This window comes from Pongo pygmaeus, chromosome 3 (genome assembly GCF_028885625.2).
Source record: "Pongo pygmaeus isolate AG05252 chromosome 3, NHGRI_mPonPyg2-v2.0_pri, whole genome shotgun sequence".
Taxonomy (NCBI): Eukaryota; Metazoa; Chordata; class Mammalia; order Primates; family Hominidae; genus Pongo; species Pongo pygmaeus.
The window spans coordinates 150,150,115-150,174,399 of NC_072376.2; the positions used below are offsets into that span (position 1 = coordinate 150,150,115).

The 24,285-nt window shown below is 31.5% G+C and overlaps 1 long non-coding RNA gene across 3 annotated transcripts in view; it reads right to left on the bottom strand.

Annotated features, from left to right (window-relative positions):
• The window catches only part of LOC129034979 (uncharacterized), a 143,724-nt gene that overhangs the window by 98,447 nt on the left and 20,992 nt on the right, over positions 1 to 24,285 (bottom strand). For 2 of the 3 annotated variants that reach the window (XR_010126140.1, XR_008502061.2), the window contains exons 1-2: positions 18,716 to 19,941; positions 17,488 to 17,617 (exon numbers count right to left, since the gene is read on the bottom strand). This is a non-coding gene — a long non-coding RNA (uncharacterized LOC129034979). Of the gene's footprint in view, positions 1 to 17,487; positions 17,618 to 18,715; positions 19,942 to 24,285 lie in introns of those variants that run through there. The other variant, XR_008502062.2, reaches the window with a different exon arrangement.

Consider the following 24,285-nt stretch of genomic DNA (forward strand, 5'->3'; position numbering starts at 1 on the left):
GTATGCCTGGCCAATTTGACTAATGCCCTCCAGGTTCATCCATATTGTTGCATATGGCAGAATTCCCTTTTTCTAAGGCTGAATAATATCCCATTTTATTTATATATCACATTTTTAATCCATTCACCTGTTAATAGATATTTAGGTTGTTTTTATATCTTAGCTATTGTGCATAATACCACAGTGGACACAGAGTGCAGATATCTCTTTAAAAACCCGATTTCAATTCTTTTGGCTATATATCCAGTGGTGGGGATTGCTGGGTCATGTGGTGTTATATTTTTAATTTTCTGAGGAACCTCCATACTTTTTGTCCATAGGGGATGCACCATTTTATATTCCCATCAACAGTATAAAAGTATTCCAATTTCTCCACGTTTATCAACACTTTTTATATTTTGCCATTTTTTATAATAGTAATCCTAAGAGGTGCGAGGTAATATTACATTACAGTTTTGATTTGCATTTCCCTGATTAGTGATGTTACACATCTTTTATTATACCTGTTGGTCATTCGTATGTATTCTCTATAGAAATATCTGTTCACATACTTTGCTCATTTTTTAAAAAGGTTATTTGTTTTTACTTACTATTGGGTTGTAGGAGTTCTTTTATATTTTGGATATTAACTCATTATCAGGTACTATTTACAAATATTTTCTCCCACTCAATAGGTTTCCTTTTCACTCTGTTGATTGTTTTCTTTGCTATGCAGAAACTTTTTATTTTGGTGTAGTCTCATTTGTCTAATTTTGCTTTTATTGCCCATGCTTTTGGTGTCATATCAAAAAAAAATCATGTTCTAAACCAATATCACAATTTTTTTCTATTTCTCTCCAAAATCTTTATAGTTTCATGTCTTATATTTAAGTCTTTAATCTATTTTGAGCTGATTTTTTGTGTATGGCAAAACACAAAGCACCAATATAGTTATTTTGCATGTGGATATTTAAATTTCTCAGTGTCACTTGTTGAAGAAAGAGACTATGCTTTTCTCATTGTTTATTCCTGGAACTCACTGAAGATCAATTGACACTACAAGTGTAAGTTTGTTTTTGGGCTTTTTCTTGTTTCCATTGGTCTATGTGTCTGGTGTTCTTTATTTTGCCAGTAATATACTGTTTTATCTACTATAGTTTTGTAATATGTTTTGAAATCAGAGTGAGGCCTCCAGCTTTGTACTTTTTCTCAATATTGCTTTGTTTATCTAGGGTCTTTTGTGGTTCCATGTGAATTTCAGTATTGCTTATTTCTATTTCTGTAACAATGCCACTGAGATTTTGATGTGAATAGCATTGAATCTATAAACGACTTTGATTAGTAAGGACATTTTAACATTAAGTCTTCCAAGCCATGAACACTGGATGACTTTCCATTTATTTGTATCTTCTTTAATATCTTTCATCAATTTCTTTTAGGTTTCAGTGTGCAAAAGACTCATACAATCAATCAATTTAATATAGAGACATGTCTTTCTTCCAATTAATGTGTCAGCTATTGTTAATAAAAATAAAAATTGTGAGAATACTCTTTAAATATAAGTGAAAGATCAAAATATAGAATACTAATAGGAAATCTCTAATTGCTGTATTTATCTTTTTAAACAGGCGAGGAATTCTAGTTTAAAGAGTAATTTTTAGTTTCTTTTGTAACATTCAAGGGTAATTATTACTAAATAATGGAATTTACATAATTTCAATGTGGTATAGCCAGTGCCTGCCTTATACACAAAGACAAGAACAAAAAGCATCACATAACCTGTAAATATTTAGGTTTAAAATATTAAACCCAAACAAAAAAGGTTGCTTGAGTTTCCACGTGCTATTTATATTGATATGAACTTTACTGATAAAGACCAAAATATTACACTAATGATTCATTATTCCCTGGTTTCGTGTGTAAAAGCACAGGCTATGAAAACTAATTGTATGTGCACACATGCATTTTCTAGGAAAAATATGTAACCATCTGGAGCAACTTTAGCAGCAGAAGCCAATATTTGTGCTGTTACTTTCATTATAGGCCTTTCAGTGAAACTCTCTCCATACAAGCAGGCAGTCAAGAAAATAAATTAGTGGCCATTCAAGGACATGGCTCAAAGACTATTCTATTGGGGTGCGTGTGCAGCTTTTCTTAAAGCTGTGATAATTTTTTCAAAACGTGGTTTGTCCAAGAGCAACATCTATTCAGACCATAAAATGGAGAGAAAAAAACTCCATGGTTCATTTAAACCACCTTCTTAATGTCAGAGAATTTTTAGCTGAAGAAAGGCATTGCCTTTATTGCCAGCTTATGTTGAATGAATAATTCAGAATGAAAGCAGTTGCAGCATAATGATAAAATTACATAAATCAAAGAGTAGCTGCTCAAGCCAAATATCTGCAGAAAAAAAAAATAACAGTCCCTGCTCTTCTGTTTACTTAGATGGTTATTTTGTTTGTGCAGATGTTCCAAAAACTATCATTACATGAATTTCTTTGTGATATTTATAACCTACTTGAAATACTTGCTCTGAGAAATTTTACTTCTCTATTCAACATATCCTTAAGCCTGATTCCGTTCTCGTTGTCCAGAAGAATCCATACATTAAATGACAGGCAAAGTTCAAGGCAATTGCCCACTTGAGACCAGAGTGGAGAGTGAGAAGAAAGAAGGAAATTGCTAATTACCAGATGGCTATTTTGTCCTAGGCACTGTACCAGGTGTTTTACCATTTTATTTTCTTTTCTTTCTCACAATAGCTTTCTGAATTATAATAATTATTCTTGCTTTCAGACAAAATTACCGTAATATCATGATTTATTGTTTAATGTTACACAACACAACTATATAGTATTGGAATTACATTTGAGTGGCCTGTTTCACCCAAACCTCCTGTTCTTTTGAATGTATAAGAAAGCAATCCAAACAACTGAAGTCATCATTAAAGCAAAAATGGCTTTAAAATAAAATGTTTTATAAAACCAGAAATTTAAAAGTTCTCAGTCCCAGATAAAAACAGGATGGCCAGTACTTGCATGATGTAAGTAAATGTTATTCCAAAAGTCTTAATTTTGGGAGGTACCTTTCAACAACATGATGTTTTTCCCTTGTTAAGGCAGAGTCATACTTTAATACAAGGATTTCTAGAGCTATTTGCAAGGAAATCTTAGCCTGGAGCTCACTGCTTGGAAATGGCCTCTCCTCTGATTAGATTCACGCTAAAATTCACCACATGTTAAATCGACTTAAGAATTAAAAGTCATATCTGCACGATTGCCTGAATAGCTTCTTGATTCAAATTTTTTTTTAATAGTGAGTTCAGCAAAATCAGAAGGGCGACAAAAACCAATCATTTCAGCCAAAATGGTTTATTTCCTGGCTGCATGCAGTCACAAATAGATGAGAAGGCATCTCCATCAACATAAGGCTGCACGTTGTCACCGGCTATGTGCATTACCTATTTCCTTGCTGAGGAAGAAATCAATGCTGCCACTTTTTGCCCAGCATTGCTTGAAATATTCATAGAAATGTATTCTACAGGAAGCCTAATTTGATGTATAAATTTTTATATTCTAATTCCTTATATAAAAATTATTACAGTATTTCTAGATAAAATAATCCTTAGTAATACAAATATGTTTATTATATTAAAACTACTGGTTTTAAAAGTATACCAACTCCTATCCTGTGGTTTTCTCTTTATTAGTCTATAATAAGGCAAAGTACTACATAAAATTATCAAAACATTCAAGTATGGGGGAGCATTAGATTTTAATAGGGTCAATAGTCTACATTAATGTATTAAACAATAAATTCTCTTGGAAGTATTTCTTTTATGTACTCATTCAACTTTGGCTATTCTAAGTAAGGTGTATTTCTACTTTCGTAGCAAACAGAGCCTGTGACTGACCATTAAAATCTTTCAATTCTTCTCCTAATACTTTAATTTTTTGGACCTATAGTTATTATTTAAAAGTTCTATAACCTCATTTACATGCAAATATACACTTGGTTTGCTACGAGTTAAAATAAAAATACTTATTGGGCCTGGGAAATTATTTTTACATAATAAACATAATACTGACATGAGACATTTTCATTGATCCTGTATGGAGACTGTTATTATACAGAGTAATATTTTAACATATAAAAGATATGTTATCAGTACATTAGGCATCTGGGTGTCAAAGAGAAAGCTAGAAAATAAGGTAATATTAAATTGTTATTTCCTATGTGATCTGGGTATAGCTAAAATAGAACCAGTCATAATCATTACTACTCCTTCAAAAAACCTCAACCAGTTATTGACTAGATAACTAATATTAAGTAGAAGATGGAAATAGTTTTCTGGAAAATAATACTTTTTTTGAAGAAAATTAGGGTACTAGTTTTCAGAAAGTGAGTGAACAATAAATAAAATGAGCAATAAAATAACCTATTAGTGCAATTTAAATTTTAAAATGAGTGAACAATAAATAACCTACTAGTCTAATTTAAATTTTCAAATTTTCAACATCGATATTAGTTAGCCCTTTATTTGAAGTATATTTCATATCATATGAAATGTGGTGCATCAAAATAAAAGTTAAAGAGGACCATTATATAATTTGTTACTTTATACCTTTTTTTTCTTTTGGAAATTCATAGAAAATGAGGATTTGATACTCTAGAATTGAGATGCAGTTGCCATGACAACCGTGAGGCACAATACTGCATACCACTGTTGAAATGGTATTTGAATATCAGAAAGAATCTACTTCATTTTGTATTATTATTTTTCTCAGTTTACATGATAATAGTATAATCTTGTATTTTGTTTTTAAGTAGGTGCATTTGTTATAATTTTAGCAAGGGAGGTTGATTTAAGAAAAAAATATGTAATGAGTGAATCATTTATAAGAAATTCCATGATTTTTCTAATATTTAGTATTTACATAAAGATGTCACAGAAAAAGGTATTTGCCTCATATAAAAGATGGCTTAAATTAAATATTTTAATTGGTATAATATTCAGTAATTTAAATTGTTTCATGACATTTACCCTAATGTAAATTACTTTCAATGCACATGTATCAGCCTGACCCTCCTTAAATCTTTATGGTAACATTTCCAACTCCGCTATGTTGTCTCTATTACTGTGTCCTCATAAGCAACCTATTTCCAAACTGAACATATTAGCTCTGCCTAAACCTCCCTCCTTGCATAGTCCCTGAATTCTGCTGCTGGAAACACTGTGTTACCAATTGCCCAGCCTCAAGCATTAGTCACCTTTGACTTTTTCTTCTCCTTGTCCTCATTTATATAAATGATAAACTAATCCTACTTAGTCTATCAGTAGAATATTCTGGTGATCTTTTAATGTAAACATTAGTGCAATATTCATTTAGTATTGTCAGAAGAAATATTAATTTTCTATTAGTAAATTTTTACCTATTTGTACATGAAATACAAGCATTTCCTGGAGTCAAAGATATTATCATGATCTAGGAATGAAGACATGGAGGAGTGGAAGAAGCCAGCCAAGGGCAAAACTGGAAGAATATCCATGTTGCAGTGCTTGGTATTATTCTGTAATTGTGAGCAAAACAAGATACGTTGTTTGGAAAGGAAATGATTTTTAAAAGTTATGTGGAGAATAGTTCTTATAGAAGAACAGGGAATGCCTTAAGAGGGAAAGATTCGTGGCAAAAAAATAAAATAAACACACACACATACATAAATATCCTACCATAGTTCAAGAAATAGACAATGCAGATGTGGACTAGGATATTGTCAGTGAGATTTTAATAGATTCGATGAATTGAAAACTTGTCTTGGTGTTTTAAAGCAAGGAGATATATCGACTGGTTAAAAAAGTGGAAAACATATGGTGTTTTGTAAGTATTTGGAAGAATAGTTAGGATTTCGATAGATAAATGGGAAAAATGGAAGGAGTCCTTGAAACAAAAAGAAAAAAACATAAACAAAAGAATTGTATGAACAGTGTGGCACTTGTTTATGGAAAATAATATTATTTTTAAAGTTGAGAACCCTAGAAAAATAAGGAAGCAAAAAGTAAAATTACGGTTAGTCTCTTTATAAAAATGCCAGATCATAAGGATACTTTTCATAAAAAATATTTGCTAACTATTAGACTTCTTTAAGATTCTGAATTATTTTCATACTAAACAATTCGGTTAAATGAATAACCAATAATATAATTTCAGTGGGCAATTTTGACAAATGAGTTAATCTATAATTTTACTAGCTATATGCATATAAAATCAGGATTGTGCAATAGAAGTTTGTATTTTATTGGATTACTTCAGAATCAACGTGGGATGTTGAATATATATGTTTATATCTGCGCACACTTGAAATTCCATTACATCAGTTAAAAATATACATATAAATACACAAAGTGAAATAGAACTAGAAAGGCAACCAAGATAGACAAGATTTCAACATTTTTTACAAGGTGAAGATGAAAAAGGAAAGGGAACAGAGAAAGCTGAAAAACTGACTGCAGAGGGAGAAGACAGGGAGAGGCAAAACTGTTCATAAAGCACAACTATAGAAAGGCTCAAGAACTGAAGTCACTGGCTGAAGGGGCAGGTGGAGGTGAAGCTTGATACTGAAAGGTGGATTGGTCAAATGTCTACAGTAAGGGTATTTAAACCATGAAGTCATATTCTCTATTGCATTTCTCTAGGTAATAACTCTTCCTCTACCTTACAAAAGAGAAACTGGATTAGAAAGCCTCTAGCACTGGGCCCACTAAGCACAGTAGAAACCATGAAGGACCTACTTCCAGAAAGCACAGGGGTCAGTGAGAAATCTTCCTACTGTAATAACAGCAACACCTAACCATCAAGTGTGTCTGGTCTGTAAACATACCACATAGAAAGGAAATGGATGATTCTACTCAGGAGAAGAAATATCACCTTGGCGAAATAATCTTTTTTTTTTTTTCCACATTTTGTAGTCTTCCAATGAAATGCCAGTTTCTCTGCCATCACATGAAACAACTTTCCCTAAGACTAGAACTTCTATCATTTTATCATTTCTAGAGGGATAACAGATGGAACAGTAGTTAATACTTAAATTTCATATTTATAGAACACCATAAATTCAAACTTCTAGCTTGCACCCAGGACCAATTATTTGTGAACTAGACTATTGAATCCAAAGCTTTTTTTCCCAGGGTTAAATATTTTGAGAAAATTCTTTAAAAGTTAATCCAGGACATGCTGGAAAGATCCTGGATAATCCTAGACTGTCCTTTTGCTTTCAAATAAACCAATAAGGTGAATATTATCCAGAATTAAACATCTATCACCTTTCAAGACCTCTTCTGAAATTTCATCTAGGTCACGTTAAAATGACTACGTTGTTTGTTCTTTCTACACCTGAAAACTAAAGAACTAACCATCTTTAGTTGAGTAGATTATTTCATATTATATCTAGCATCTCTATTCATGCACAGTCTCATAGAATAAGAATAAGCTAGTATTTCCATTAAAGCAAAACATATTTTCATGATATATTTTAGTATTGCCTGACAAGGCTAAATAGAATACTTAATGTTGAGTTCTTCAATGATATAAGCCTAGACATATACCCATTTTCAAGTAAAATACTCTATACATATAAACACCGTCATGTTTACAAGCAACCAAATACATAAGAGTTGCTATTCTTTGATCCCTTATTATGAACCTAGTGCTACTGAATTAATGCTCCTGTGAGGTCAGTACTATTTTTATATCCATTTTATGGACAGGAAAAGGCATAAACATGTTAAGGCAATTTCCCAGGTTATATCATTAGTAATTGTCAGAGCCAGGATTCCCACCTAAGTGGTCTTGCTCCAAAAGCACTATGCTATACTTCCTCTAATAATCATAATGTAAATTATAATCATAAATTTATCCTATCTTCAGACACATAATTTGTTTACAAAATTTGAGTTTGAAAAGATCCTCTCCACAGATGAGTTTTCCTGATCTCTGCTTACTTACCCAAAGCTGTGGAGGCAGGCTGCTGTGTTCTTAATCCACTCTCCTTTGTTTCTCAGCGCAATTGCTCATTGTTCACCATTAATGTCAACCCTAGGCTCTATGCTTATTTCTACTTCACACAGCTGATGGCTTCCTACGGCTTTAGCCGGTGTTTCTCCAAGTCTGATTCCTAGACAGCCTGAGACACTACCACCTAGGGTGCTTGTTTAAAATGCAGATTCTTATCCCCAGACTAAATGTATTCTATCAGATACTTTGAGGTGTGGCATCCATTAATCTCTGTTTTGTCACAAAATCTTTAACGTGTGCGAGTTTATTTACACAAACAGCACATGTTATACTCATATTTCTGAATGCATACATAAGAAACTGTAATAGTTGTTACTCCTCTTCGTGGAGCTAAACAATGAGAACAGTGTCTAGAGACACTAGAACTTGCTAGTCTAAAGACACTAGCTTTTTAAGCAAAACATTTTGTTTCGGAATGTCCTAAGTTTTTAACAAGCATCTAGATAATTCTTAAGCTCATGATTTTTGAAAACCAGTGTGTTATTCCAATATCCCACTAATGGTTTAGGATAATAAATATTACCTATTAATTGCCATAAGCTTCATAGTTACATCCAAACTAAATTCCTTTGTGAGGCTGTTACAATTCCCTTTCTTCCTCATTTGAACTTGTTCTCTCTGACTGCAGTGCTATATCACCAAATTTCCATGTGGCTTATTACCTCCCTCAGTTCAGATCTGCTCATCAAAAGTCACCTCAGCAGAGAACTTCCTTGACCAGTTTACAAAATAACTCCTCAAGTGTGGAGGGAAAATGTGCTGACCTAATTAAATTTGGAATAGTGTGGAATCTGTATGACTAAAAGCAAAAGGAACTATACATAAACACTGTACATTATTTGATAAAGTTCATTTTTCAAAGGAGTACATGTTAACAATTTTGAAACTACTATACATGTATACTTGAACTGAAAAAACAAGCAAATGAATAGCAGATGGTGGGAACCATGTTTCTCATCGATGAAAAGAGAGATTATAGATAAGCAAGGGAAGAAGTCTAGAATGACTCATACAACATTGGATTAGAGTTGCAGTCATCGAATTAAATATAAACATATGTTTAGCATAATATACATACAGGTGGACATATATAGTGAAAGTTATAGATATATGTGTATAGTAGCCTGTGCATACACACATGTATTAGGTTAGTATACACACATAGATTTCCAAACTCTCAAGGCTGGAAGAGTCTAGACACTGTGACACTGCAGTAGCAGCAAACTCACCCAGTGCTCAGATCTTGGTTTGCATTATCTTTACCTTCCCCAATAAAAGGTATCAGGGATCCTTAGAGAACTGACTAATTCAAGGGCTGGGACACGGAATATACAAGATGAGCCTGGAGCATCTTGTAGTGCCAGAAAGTAAGGAAGTGATTTTTAAAAATGATGAGGACATATCAAAGAGACATAGGAGAAAAGCAAATGATTTCCCAGTGATCAAATCTGGAGTGGTTTGTAGAAGAAAATGAGTATTGGATTATAATCCAAAGTACAAAATAAATATCTATGACTCCATCCTGATATCAATGGATGATTGAATATATTTTTTAAGTGAAGGGGACTAGACAGATCTCCTGTGCAGAATTCCAAATAGTTGATGTAGATACTGCTTCCTTAGGGAGGTAGAGTACAACTTACAAGTGCTTGAGTATGAGCTGCATATAATGACTTTCTTCCAAAAAGCACAGTATGGAAAGAGAGAAGAAAATTGTTTACAAAGGAAAAACCTGACAAACAGTACTTCGGCCAGGTAAAAGACTTTCATCGACATGTTGATAGAATACAGTCAACTTTCATAAGGCATGTTGATAGAATATAGCCTTGATGTGATGTGATGACAATGGCATTTTACATTTGTGATCATCCCAAAAACCCATATCCTTAGTTTCTGAGTAAAACACAGTAAAACACAAGGCAAACCCAAATTGAGGGATATTCTACAAAATACCTGACCAGTACTGATCACCACTATCAAGGTTATTAAAAAAGAGGAAAACCTGAAAAACTGTCACAATTTAGAGGAGGTTAAGAGATATAACTAAATGTAACATGGTATCCTAGCTGGTGACCTAGAACAGAAAAAGGACATTAGGTAAAAACAAGGAAATCCTAACAAAGTTTGAACTTTAATATATATCATCATTGTTTCATTATTTTTTACAAATGTATCATATCAATAGAAGATATTATCAATACAGTAAACTACCTGTGAGTTAAAGAAGTATATATTTGCAAATTTTATGTAAAGTTAAAAGACTATTCTAAAATTTTAAAACAAAATAATCTCTCAACCACAGTATTAAATGCCACATAAACTTTTTTATTATAGTAAAATATATCTAACATAAAATATACCATTTTAACTATATTTAAGTGTATAATTCACATTCACATTGTTGTGCAACTGTCACTCCTATTAATCTTCAGAACTTCTTCTTCATTCCAAGTTGTAACTCTGAACTCATTAGCAAACAACTTGCCATCCATCCTAGACCCTGGTAACTACCATTCTGCTTTCTGCGTGTATGAGTTTGAGCACTCTGGGTACCTCATACAAGTGGAATCATACAATATTTGGTCTTTTGTGCATGGCTTATTTCATTTAGCAAAATATCTTTAAAGTTTATTCCTGTTGTAGCATGTATCCGAATTTTATTCCTTTATAAGGATAAATAATATTCCATTGTATACACCACATTCAGTCAGTGGACATTTGAGCTGTTTCCACCTTTTGGCTGCTGTGAGTACTGAACATTGGTGTAGAGATCTATTCAAGTCCCTGCTTTCAGGTCTTTTAACTATGTACACGGAAGTGGAATTGTTGAATCACATGTAAATTCTATGTTTAATAATTTGAGAACCGTCTATACTATTTCTTTAGTGGCTGCACCATTTTATATTACTACCAGCAATATACAAGGGTTCAAATTTCTCCATATCCTCACCAACACTGTTTCTGTTATATGAGGTTTTGTGTTTGTTTGTTTTTCTTTTTGTTTTTTATAATAGCTACCCTAATGTTTGTGAAGTGGTATCTCATTACGGTTTTAATTTGCATTTCCCTAGTGATTAGCCATGGTAAGCATTTTTTAAATGTACTTTTTGATTATTTGTATATCTTCTTTGAAGAAATGTCTACTCTAGTCCTTTGCCCATTTTTTAATTGGGTTGTTTTTTCTTTGGTGTTGAGTTGTGAGAGTTCTTGATGTATTCTGGATATCCCACACATACTCATTATTTTTTCTTTGTGCTAATTACCTTACAAAATATATGTTATACTATATGCACACAACGAGCATAGAATATGTAAATGTAAGTTAATACTACTTCATAATGTAGATATTTGTAGTCTATTTTTATGGCACATATTTATAAACATTAAAAATAGGCCTAGGTGGGGTCGTTCTTTATTTTATCCTTATTTAATGCATTTTACTCCAGTAAAAGTTAGAATATATTAAAAGCCAAGATGTGTCAGATAAGGTGGATATTCTGACTCAGAGTTCACTTCAATCTTCTAGTATGTGTTCTATAGAAAACAGAAAGTCAAAACTAAGTTTCCTAGATTCCCCTTTTTTCTGGAGTTCCCATGTGACCACATATAAAAAATGATGAAGCAAAGGAAAGTAGAGTTAGGGAGAATAGATCATGTGGTGGAAGTATTTGATTCCTCTAAAATAGCTGTGTTAGATTCTACTAGTTGATTTCCTAGATATTAGATTAATTAATAGGTTTGAGGCAACGTATATCAACAACAGTGGAGTTTTGTCTCTGTATAGTATCCAAGATTGGTTTTATTTTTTTCCCCAATACTGTACAAATTTAAATTATCTGATAGATCTCCTTTAAAGTGTCCTTTATGATAAGTTACTAGCATGGCACATGTATACATATGTAACTTACCTGCACGTTGTGCACAGGTACCATAGTCTAAAGTATAATAATAATAATAATAAAGGAAAAAAAAAGGCAGAACCCAATAATAAATGAGCTAAGAAATAAGCAAGTAGTTACAGAGAAAGACCTACACACATCAACAGTGATTTGAAAAGATATTCATCCTCATCCATGATTGAAGAAATAGAAATCAAAAAAAAAAAAAAAGATAGGTTCCTAAAAATCTATTTTCTTTCTACTTTATACATTATAATTCATAATTCTTAAAATGTAATTATCTTCAATTACTCCTTCAATAAACTATATACTCTCCCTTACTCACAAGTGTGCCTCTAATTCTTTGCACAATTTTGGTACAAACAAATTTCTCATTTAGTGGCACAAATAAATGAGCGAGTAAATGGATAAATGATAAATGAATAAGTGACTAGTCATACTATACAAAGCAGCTAAAGACAATGTAATTTTAGATAATTAAGTTATATGACTGAGAGGAAATTGCTTAATCTTTCTCAGTTTTATTTATTTATAAAGTAGGTATAATGATATTTACCTCATAGGTTTACTGTAAGAATTAAATAAAATAATGTCTTTAAATTATTCATCAGCATGTCTGTCATATATAGCACAATATAAATGTCACATATTACTATGATCTGCAGCCTTCAAGAGATTAGAATTTTTGGTGGGTGTTAACAGGTTACAGAAGCACAGAACAAGGTTATATTAACTAAATATACAAATTATAGAAATTATGACTTTTGTTACTATTGTAACTGCTGTTGCTATTTTTATATTAAAATATCCAATCAAATTTAAATGATTACAAATCACACATATATAATGTCACTTTTTATACAAATGATACCACATTTAAGACAAAACTTAAAATATTTATAAATTATTGTAAGACTGTAATAAAAATTAGTTTAATAATTCACATTATACTCATTTCTCATGAATAAGGATTGTCAATGTAGTTTAGTTCTTAAGCCATTTTTAAATTTACCATTGTAATTCTGTGGCAATATATAGTATGCCATGAACATAATCTTTCTAAATTTGTATTTCAAAATCCTAACCAGAATAAAATCAGAAACAAAAGAGGAGATACGATACCTAATATCACAGAAAAATAAAGGATCATAAGAGACTAATATGAATAATATTATGCCAACAAATTTGATAACCTAGAAGAAATGGATAAATCCCTAGAAACATAAAACCTAAATAGACTGAATCAAGAAGAAACAGCAGGTCTGAACAGACAAATAACAAGGCAAGAGACTGAATCAATAATAAAAAAAAAAGATCGCCTAACAAGGTAAAGCCGTGGACCAGATGGCTTTGTAACAAAATTTTATTAAACATTTAAAAAGAGCTAATATTAATCTTCTCAGACTCTTCCCAGAAGTTGAAGAAGGAATTCTTTTAAATGCATTTTACAAGAGAAGCATTATCCTGATAAAAAGCTACTCAAGGACACTACAAGAAAAAAAAATTACAAGTCAATATCCTCAGTGAACTTGGACGTAAAAATCCTTAACAAAATATTAGCAAACCAAATTTAACAGCACAATAAAACAATGATTCACCATGATTAAGTGGGATTTATTCCTGGGATGCAAGACTGTTTCAACATACACAAATTAATAAATGTGTTATACCACATTAACATAAAAGATGAAAGCCATATCATTATTTCAATAAGTGCAAAAAGAGCATTTGACATAATTCAACATCCTTTCATAACAAAAAATATACTCACAACAAATTAAGTATAAAAGAAACGTACTCTAACGCAATAAAGTCCTTAAAGTTCATTTATTGAAAGGCCACAGCTAATTTTATACTCAATAAGGAAAAGTCAAAAGCTTTTCCTCCAAAATCAGAGACAAAGACAACTTGACTAGAAGTAGAAAGACCACTTCTAGTCAGCATAGTAATGAAAGTTCTAGCCAGAGCAATTAGACAAGAAAAACAAAATACATCCAAATAAAAAAAAGAGAGATAAATGAAATTTCTCTGTTTGTTTATGACATGATCTTAAACATAGAAAATCCTAGACTTCACCAAAAAACTGTTAGAACAGATACAGGAATTCAGCTTAATTGCAGGTTACAAAATCAACAAGCAAAAATCGGTAGTATGTGTTCACACGGACTATAAACTCTTAGTAAAGGAAATTAAGCAATCAATCCCATTAACAATGGTATAAGACAATAAAATATGTAGCAGTAAATTTAACCCACTAGATGAAATATCTGTACATTGAAAACTATAAAACATTGATTAAAAAATTATATAAGACACAAATGAATGGAAAGATACCTCATGTTCATGGATTTAAAGAATTAATAGTTAAAAACTCCATACTACCCAAAGTGATTTACAAATCCAATGCAATCCTATCAAAACTCTTAGATCATTTTTTCAAGCATATAGAAAAATACTAAAATTTATATGAAACCACAAAAATAGCCAAAGCAATTTTGTGCAAAAATGAGAAAAGTGGAAGCATAACACTACCTGACTTCAAAATCTGTTCCAAAGCCAATCAAAATAGCATGGCTTTGTTTTGAAACTGGCATAAAAACAGACACATAGAACAAAGGGATGAAACAGAGAGTCTAGAAATTAATATACACTGTTATGGTCAGTTGATATTCAACAAAGAAGCCAAGAATACATAATAGGGAAAAATAGTTTATTTAATAAATTGTGCTAAAAATTTTGGATAACCACATGCAAAAGAATGAAATTAGAACCTTATTTAACACCATATACAAAAAATTAATTCAAAATGTAATAAAGTCTTAAACATAAGACCTGAAACTATAAAGCTATTAGAAAAACACATATAAAAAAATGCTCCACAACATTGATAAAGACTTATTGAATGTGACCCCAAAAACACAGGCAACAAAAGCAAATATAAGCAAATGGAATTACATCAAACTAAAAAGTTTCTGTACAGCAAACGAAACAATCAATAGAGGAATGGACCAGCCCACATACTGGTAGAAAATTTGCAAGCCATAATTCTGATAAAGATTTTATAACCAAAACATATAAGAAACTTGAACAACTGAAGAGCAAGAAAACAATCAATCAGAAAATGTGCAGAGGACTTAAACAGGCACTTCTCAAAAGAAGACATGTAAATGTCCACTAAGTATTAGGGAAATGCAAATGAAAACCACAATGAGTTGTCACCTCACACATGTGTGAGTGGCTACTAACAAAAAGACAAAAGATAGCAAGTATTGCCTAGGGTGTGGAGAAAAAAGAATCTTAGTGCACTGTTGGTGGAAAAATAAATTTAATACAGTCATTTTTGAATAGTATAAAGGTTCCTCATAAAAATAATAATAGAGTTATAATATAATCCAGCAATCCCATATGTGGGTATATATACAAATAATTGAATTCAGCATGCCAAAGAGACACCTGCACTCCCACATTCATTGCAGCATTATTCACAATTGCTAAAATATGGAAAACTAGGTACCCACCATCAAAATAATGAATAAAAAGCATGTTGTATATATAAGCATTCCTCATTTATTGCACTTTGCTTTATTTTGCTTTACAGATTTTTATTTTTTAAATGGAATGTTTGTGTCAAGCCTACAGTGAGCAAGTCTAAGTGCCATTTTTCAACAGCATATGCTCATTTTGTGTCTCTAGGTCATATGCTGATAATTCTCACAACATTTCAAACTTTATCATTATTATTATATCTGTTATGGTGATCAGTGATCGTTGATGTTACATTGGAATTGTTTGGGGGATGCCATGAACTGCACCCATATAAGATGGCAAATTTATCAATAAATGCTGCTTGTATTCTGACTGCTCCTTTGACTGGCTGTTCTCCACCTCTCTCCCTCTCTTGTGGCCTCTGTGTTCCCTGAGACACAACAATATTGAAATTGGGCCAATCAATAACCCTTCTATGGCTTCTAAGTGTCCAAGGGAAAGGAAGGGTTTAAGATTTCAGTGGAGGAAGTAACTGAAGATGTTGTGGAAATAGCAAGAGAACTAGAATTGAAATGGAGCCTGAAAATGTGACTGAATTGCTGCAATCTCATGATAAAACTAATGAATGAGGAGTTGCTTTTTATGAATGAGCGAAGAAGGTGGTTTCCTGAGACAGAATCTACTCCTGGTGAAGATGCTGTGAACACTGTTAAAATGACAACAAAGGATTTGGAATATTATGTAATCTTAGTTGATAAAGCAGCAGCAGGGTTCGAGAGCATTGATTTCTATTTTGAAAGAAGTTCTACTGTGAGTAAAATAGTATCAAATATCATTATCTGCTACAGATAAATCTTTCATGAAAGGAAGAGTCAATCAGTGTGGGAAATTTTATTGCATTCTTATTTTAAGAAATTGCCACAGCTACCCCAACGTTCAGTAACCACCACTCTCATCAGTCAGCAGCCATCAACCTTGAGGCAAGATATTCTACAAGAAAAAACTTATGACTGAGTGCTCAGATGACTGTTAACATTTTAGCAATAAAGTACTTTCTAAGTAAAGTATATACTTTTTAGACATAATGGTATTGCATTTAACTACAGTATAGTGTAAACATAACTTTTGTATGCGCTGGGAAACCAGAAAAAATTTATGTGGCTTGCCTTATTGCAATATTACTTTATTATGGCTGTTTGTAACCAAACCACCATATATCTAAGGTATGTTTCTGTAAATAATGAAACATTATTCATCCGTAAGAAAGGAGAAAATATCGTCATTTGCAACAACATGGATGAACCTGGAGGATGTTGTGCAAAATGAGATAAGCCAGGCACAGAAAGACAAATACCACATGATCTCACTTATATGTGGAATCTTTAAAAGTTGTACTCATAGAAGCAGAGAGTAGAATGGGGATTGCCAGGGGATAGTGGAGGGTGCTCAGCGGGGAAAAGGGGCATGTTGATCAAAGGGTACAAAGTTTCAATTAGATAGAAGAAATACGTTTTAGTGATCTATTGTACAGAATGGTGACTATAATAAATAATAGTGTATTATCTATTTTAAAATTATTTGAAGAATAGATTTTTAAATTGGCATCATAAAAAATAAGTATGTGAGGTGAAGGACTTAATTAGTCTGATTTAATCATTACACATTGTAAGGAAACATCAAAACATCATATAATGCCCCATGAACATATACAATTATTATTTGTCAATAAAAAATAAAATTAAAGAAAATATTCTAATCAGGCAAGCATATAATTTATATTTTGGTTTATGTAATACACATCAGCACAAATACGACTTTTTCTGTTTTACCCAATGAAATACACATTATTTCCTGAAAAATTCAACAAATCTGCAAAACTATGTTGGTTTTGACCGATTAGAATTAAATGAAATAAATATTTATCAGTTTTATAACTTCATTGTGATTATTTCTTTTTAATATAACCTCTTCTGACATCACCTTGTAAATTGAACACAATACTTATTGTCGTGAAAATAGCATCCTAAAAAGATTTAATCTTTTTTCCTTACCCATTATACAGTAGACCCTTGAACGAAACAGGTTTGAACTGGGCCGGTAGGCTTATACACAGAGTTTATTCAGCCTTTGCCACCCCTGAGACATCATGATGAACTCCTTTTTCTCCTCCTCCTCAGCCTACTGAAAGTAAAGACAAGAATAAGGTTTTTATGACGATCCACCTCCACCTAATGGGAAATACATTTTCTTTTCTCTTCCTAATGATTTTCTCAATAACATTTTCTTTCGCTTATTTTATTGTAAGGATACAGTATTTAATACATATAAGGTACAAAATATGTGTTAATCAACTATTTATGTTATCAGTAAGGCTTCTGGTCAACAGTAAGCTATTAAGTTTTAGGGGAGTAATAAGGTATACGGATTTTCTTTTTTTTTGGTCCTTCAGGCTGGAGTGCAGTGGTGCGATTTCAAATCACTGCAACCTCTGCCTCCTGAGTTCAAGCAATTCTCCTACCTCAGCCTCCCAAGTAGCTAGGATTACAGGCATGTGCTGCCACACCTGGCTAATTATTTGTCTTTTTAGTAGAGACAGATTTCACCATGTTGGCCAGGCTGGTCTCAAACTCCTGTCCTCAAGTGATCCGCCCACCTCAGCCCCCCAAAGTACTGGGATTATAGGCGTGAGCCACCTTGCCCGGCCGTATACATGGATTTTCAACTCCACAAGGCATCGGTACCCCTAACTCTTCCACTGTTCAAGGGTTGACTGTATATGCACTCACTTACTTAAAAGCTCACTCTGAATAAAAACTGTTGTAAGTGAATTAAAATTTTTCTCCATTCTTAAGTGCAGTACCATAGCAGTAGCAGTAGTAGTAGTAGTGAGAGGTGAAGCCAGCTGGACTTCCTGGGTCGAGTGGGGACTTGGAGAACTTTTCTGTCTAGCTAGAGGATTGTAAATGCACCAATCAGCACTCTGTAAAATGGACCAATCAGCAAGATGTGGGCAGGGCCAAATAAGGGAATAAAAGCTGGCCACCAGAACCAGCAGCAGCAACCCACTCGGGTCCCCTTCCACGCTGTGGAAGCTTTATTCTTTTGCTCTTCACAATAAATCTTGCTGCTGCTCACTAATTGGGTCTGCACTACCTTTATGAGCTGTAACACTCACTGAAAGGGTCTGTGGCTTCATTCTTGAAGTCAGCAACACCACAAACCCACTGGGAGGAACAAACAACTCCGGACATGCCACCTTTTAAGAGCTGTAACACTCACTGCAAGAGTCCGCAGCTTCACTCCTGAAGTCAGCAAGACGATGAACCAACCGGAAGGAAGAAACTCTGGACACATCTGAACATCTAAAGGAACAAACTCTGGACACACCATCTTTGAGAACTGTAACACTCACTGTGAGGGTCCGCGGCTTCATTCTTGAAGTCAGTGAGACCAAGAACCCACCGGAAGGAACCAATTCCAGGCACAGTAATAATAATAGTAATGTCTAATACACAAAGAGTACCACTATGTTCCAGAAATATCCTACATACATTAGTTTTACTCAATATTATGACAATTCATGAAAATCTATTATTATCTTCAGTTTACAGAAAGAAAAACTGAGACTTAGAATAATTAAATGAATGGGCCCAGATCACACAGCATATTAAACTCTTGTTTTCCAACCTCAGAAAAGATGTGCAATAAGCTTCATTGTTTGTCAAAGTGTTCATTTTTTGTTTGCAACTTTTATTTAGGAAATCTGGAGCAGTTTGTGGATCAGGAAATAGCAATGTCATTTTTACATGTTAAAATAGACTATTTTTTAATGTATGAGATTGGCCAAGATTCAAAATTTACATGCACTTTTTTGGAAAGGGGAAACAGGCATTGTCTTGCATTATCAATGGTGTGGTAAATTATTGAGGTGCTGTGGGTGGCAATATGGCAATTTGACACAGGTATATTATTTTTAGCTCTGTATTTCATTGATTCTAAGATACTCATAACCATACTATATTATATTGATTATGAGACATACTTTAACATCTTTAAAATTTGATTTTTTTTTTTTTTGAGATGGAGTCTCGCTCTGTTGCCCAGGCTGGAGTGCAGTGGCACAATCTCAGCTCACTGTAAGTTCCGCCTCCTGGGTTCACACCATTCTCCTGCCTTAGCCTCCCGAGTGCCTGGGACTACAGGCGCCTGCCACCACGCCCGGCTAATTTTTTGTATTTTTAATAGAGACGGGCGTTTCACTGTGTTAGCCAGGATGGTCTCGACCTCCTCAGCTCGTGATCCACCTGCCTTGGCCTCCCAAAGTGCTGGGATTACAGGCGTGAGCCACTGAGCTCAGCCAAAATTGGATATATTAAATAATTGAAGGTATACACTATTTATCTTATATTGTTTTCTCTTTCTTAATGGTACCAAAATAATGCCATATCTTACAATCAAAGGAAAGATTTGGCAAAATGTGGTAAAAAAATCTATACATATATTTATCCAGATACACACAAATACAAATAGTGTCAACATTGGTGTAAGAAATAATGTTAGAAACTATAAAATTAAAAATAAACTGTAATATGCCCATCAATGGAGTGCTTTGCAATCTGAAAAAATAAGCCAAGACTATATTAATTTTTTAAAATTAATTTACATTATAATATGTGGGAAAATATGTCAAACAACACTCTATGTAAAGATCTTGGTTTACATATGGTTTTTATCATGGTTGCATCTAGGAGGGAAAGGAGCACAAGCTGATTTTTCATTATATGCCACTTATAACACTGAATTTTTCTCCAATTTCAAATTTTAACTTTTCAATAATCAAATACATATTTTAAAATATAATTTCAAAATACTTTCTCTATACCAACTTATGTCAGAACAATTCCTTTTAATTTTGAGATTGATTACTACTATATGCCTTCTGAAGAAGTAGTTCTAATTTTTTTAAGTTTGAGAATATAACCATTATTTTTTCTTCTTTACACTCTTTTCTAAAGTAACAATAAATTAACTGTATATTCTGTATCAGATATGTTCTATAATTATTTGAAATGTTAGTATTTATCAAATTGAATTTTTTTCTTCAGTTACTCAAAGTATGATTACATTGGTTACTATGATTTTATTTAGAACAAAATATTTGTTGTTAAATTATTTCTTTTATGGCTATATTTTGGAAATATACTTATGTTTCCATTTCAATACTAGCAAATGTGGTATCACTTTATCTTTAAATTATCTAAGATAAATTGTACATCCTCTTGACTTTTATTGACCTCTATCAGATTTTTGAGTAATAGTTCAACTTTTTCTCTAGTTTAAAAATTCACTTACAAATTTTTCACTTGGTAATTGTACAGTGGTTTTCAAGGGATATATATATCTCTCCATATATATATATCCATATATATATCTCCATATATATATATCCATATATATATCTCCATATATATATATCCATATATATATATCTCCATATATACATATCCACATATATATCTCCATATATATCTCCATATATACATATCCACCTATATATCTCCATATATACATATCCACATATACATATCCACATATACATATCCACATATACATATCCACATATATATCCACATATATATCCATATATATATCCACATATATATCCATATATATCCATATATATATCCATATATATATCGACATATATATCCGTATATATATCCGTATATATATCCGTATAGATGTATCCGTATATATATCCGTATAGATGTATCCATATAGATGTATCCATATAGATGTATCCGTATAGATGTATCCGTATATATATGTATCCGTATAGATGTATCCGTATAGATGTATCCGTATATATGTATCCGTATATATCCATATATATATCATATATATATCCGTATATATCCATATATATATCCATATATATCTCCATATATATATCCATATATATCTCCATATATATATCTCCATATATATATCCATATATATATGTCCATATATATATCCATATATATATCCATATATATATCCATATCCATATATCTATCCATATATCTATCCATATATCTATCCATATATCTATCCATATATATCTATCCATATATCTATCCATATATATCTATCCATATATCTATCCATATATCTATCCATATATATATATCCATATATATATCCATATATATATCCATATATATATCCATTATATATATCCATATATATATCCATATATATATCTCCATATATATATCTCCATATATATATCTCCATATATATATCCATATATATATCTCCATATATATATATCCATATATATCTCCATATATATATATCCATATATATATCCATATATATATCCATATATATATCCATATATATCCATATCCATATATATATCCATATATATCCATATCCATATATATATCCATATATCTATCCATATATCTATCCATATATCTATCCATATATATCTATATCTATCCATATATCTATCCATATATATATATCCATATATATATCCATATATATATCTATATATATCCATATATATATCCATATATATATATCCATATATATATATATCCATATATATATCCATATATATATCCATATATATATATATCCATATATATATCCATATATATATATATCCATATATATATCCATATATATATATATCCATATATATATCCATATATATATATATCCATATATATATCCATATATATATATATCCATATATATATCCATATATATATATATCCATATATATATATCCATATATATATCCATATATATATATCCATATATATATATCCATATATATATATCCATATATATATATCCATATATATATCCATATATATATATCCATATATATATATCCATATATATATATCCATATATATATATATCCATATATATATCCATATATATATATCCATATATATATCCATATATATATATCCATATATATATCCATATATATATATCCATATATATATATCCATATATATATCCATATATATATATCATATATATATCCATATATATATATCCATATATATATCCATATATATATATCCATATATATATCCATATATATATATCCATATATATATCCATATATATATATCCATATATATATCCATATATATATCCATATATATATCCATATATATATATATCCATATATATATATCCATATATATATCCATATATATATATCCATATATATATCCATATATATATATCCATATATATATCCATATATATATATCCATATATATATCTCCATATATATATATCCATATATATATATATCCATATATATATCTATATATATATCCATATATATATCCATATATATATATATCCATATATATATATATCCATATATATATATCCATATATATATATATCCATATATATATATATGGATATAAAGAAATCTCTGCTGTGGGATCTGGAAATAACTTCTGTTCTATCAGAAAGTGAAATATATAGAATTAAATGATCAGCAATAGCTTTGGGGCCAAGAGCCTAAAGAGTTAAACGTGCAACTGATGTTAACCCTAAATAGGCAACAGGAAGGTTCTAAGCCCAGAAACCAAAGAACCATTTTTTTTTTTTTTTTTTTTTACCAACTATGAAAGAATGGATCTTGCCTTAGCTATACCTTGTCTTCTATATTTGTTGTTTGTGTAGCAGGAACTAAAAAGCCCTTTGGATACATCCTGGAGTTGTTTACTATCCCTTATGAAGGCAGAATCTTAGTTTAGAGACTTATCTAACCTTCTTCATTGACACTTTATAGTATGAGCTCCAGTGAGCCATAAAAATGCTCAGTTCATTGTAAAAAGACCCATCTGTTCCTTTAGGAGGTTTGTTTTATCCAGAGTTTTATATGACTATTGTGACTTTCCTCATGTTCAATGCTTTCTATATTTATTTTTCCTTTCAACTCTCTTTGGAGAAATAGAATTTGGTGCCCTCCTGTATTTGTAAATTTTTACTATCTACTTCTATCAAAGAGCAGAAATAATGAAATCATGCTGAGGTTACTTATTTGGAAAGCTAGAAGTATAATATTTAAAATCTTAAATTGGGAAATCTTGCACAAGTGACTAACCACAAACAGAAAGCTATAATCACATGTTGAAATGAAAAATGCAAAGAAAATGTCATGCACTCCTCTGCTGTATTTAAGTGTAGGTGTTCCACAGAAAATGAAACATAAACATTATCAATGTGTTTATTCTTGTGAAGAACGAACATCTTAATGTCACCCTGAATAAATAATGTGGTTCTTGCTGAATCGATCTCTGAAGAAAGTACAAAGTATATAGCTAGAGGGGCCTCATTTACTCTGGTGAATAAACTTGCATGCTTGTGTGGGTGTCATATTTATATGCAGATGAACTAAACACCTGGAATCTTTAAAATAATCCATAAAGTACTAACAAACATCTCTGCATTTTGTGTATCAGTAGATAAATATTCACTGATGAAAAGTCATTCATTAGTAGCTAATATTTTGTAATTAGTTTTTCTAATATACAAGAAAGAACACAAAACCTCAAAGTATTCAGTAGAATTATACCACAGTTTCATGTATAAACTTTCTTTCATCCTGTTTCTTATTTATTAATTTACAAATAAATTCCGAATTTCCCGATAATATTACTGAAAAGGTTGTGTGACACCGACCTTTCCTCTCTCTATAATTCCTAAGTGAATATCTAAAGGAGTGTGGCTGAGAAGAAGGAACAGCATCAGTCCTCTAGGATCTTTGGATGCAATTTGAAATAGTTCCCAGCAGGTGGTGATGGAGGTTGAAT